Source organism: Egretta garzetta, unplaced genomic scaffold (genome assembly GCF_000687185.1).
Source record: "Egretta garzetta isolate BGI_Z169 unplaced genomic scaffold, ASM68718v1 scaffold771, whole genome shotgun sequence".
NCBI classification, from domain to species: Eukaryota; Metazoa; Chordata; class Aves; order Pelecaniformes; family Ardeidae; genus Egretta; species Egretta garzetta.
In genome coordinates this window covers 18844-20089 of record NW_009258551.1, presented here as the reverse complement: position 1 = coordinate 20089, position 1246 = coordinate 18844, and the positions used below count along the sequence as shown (strand labels likewise).

At 59.6% G+C, this 1246-nt stretch overlaps 1 protein-coding gene across 1 annotated transcript in view; it reads right to left on the bottom strand.

The window, feature by feature from the left end:
* Positions 1 to 684: 684 nt before the first annotated feature.
* The window catches only part of RBPMS (RNA binding protein, mRNA processing factor), a 7506-nt gene continuing 6944 nt past the window's right edge, over positions 685 to 1246 (bottom strand). Inside the window, exon 7 of the mRNA XM_035903310.1 lies at positions 685 to 756. The gene's annotated coding sequence lies outside the window, so the exon portion shown is untranslated. The remainder of the gene's footprint in view (positions 757 to 1246) is intronic.

Genomic DNA, 1246 nt, shown 5'->3' with positions numbered 1-1246 from the left:
AGCTCCTGTGCCGCAGCCCTGGGGAGAGGGAGGCTTATTTTGGAAACTGGGGTGAGGAAGGGAGAGCAGCCTGTGCCGGGACCGCGCTCCAAGGACAGTTGATTAACCAGGAAAGGGCAAGGTGGGAAATGTTTGCAGGGAAAGCCGGGGCTGTTGGCACCCTTGGGTTAGTTGGGCGGAGGGGAAAGACCCCAGCGGTCCCAGTTTGCTTCTCCTGCTGGCCGTAGCCCCTGGGGTTTTAACTGAGGAGGTACCAGCTGGGAAGCTGAGAGTTAAGTTTGAGCTGAATTTAGCACTTAAGAGGAATTTGGTCTCTGTTGATCCAAGGCAGGAAGGGGCGGACGGCAGCGAGATGAGATTACGGGGGTAATTCAAAGCCGAGAGAGGCATTCCTCGGCTGTCGAAACTCTTCGAAACTCTCGCCCCAGATAACAACGATAAAGGCGGGGAACGGCGGAGCCGTGGATCGGCGCTGGAGGCGCTGGGCCCTGCCATAGCGGGAGCAGCCGTGCCACCCTGCGGGGCTCGGTCCCGCAGACGTGGCCCCTCTTGCTGCCCCTCACCGACGTTCCCGCCGGCTTCCTCACCCCTCCACCCCCTCCCCAAAGCAGCAAAGCCCAAGGGGCCGTGTCCCCCTCGTGCAGCCTTACCAGCACACTGTGGTTTTGCGGAGAGCACGCCAACCCAGTAGCCGCCTTGGAAGACTCCGTTAATACCCACAAGACTGACTGTAGGCCACCATCACACACCTGAGACCTGCGGGACGACGCAGCCGAGGGTTAGGGACGCCAGGGGCTGAGGTGGGAGAGGTTCTTCTGCAGGGGCTGGGGTCGGCGCTTCCCAAAGGAGCGGTTTTGCAGCTTAACCCTGCCCTGATGGGCTCCACGTGGCAAATGCAAGGAGGATGCAGGTGCAAGAGCCAGGGCGGTAGCAAAATCCTTCGCTGGGCTGTGCTGTAGCCCTTCCCGGCTGGAGGAGCCTGGCCGGGAGCTGGGAGGTCTCCCAGCTGAGCCCATCCTCACCACCCATCGCAGCTACCGGGCTTGCTGCAGGCGGGTAGACCCGTTCCAAGGGATTCACTTATCTCCCTTTCCCAAATATGGCTCTGCTTACATTTTAGCTGGAAACCTTGGCACGTTGCGTATTTTGGAAGAACCACTGGTTCCCAAAGACTCGCCGCTCCCTATTTTTATCTGCTGGGCCTAAAATAGCTGGTAAATATTTTGTGGATCCAAGCCTCGCATCG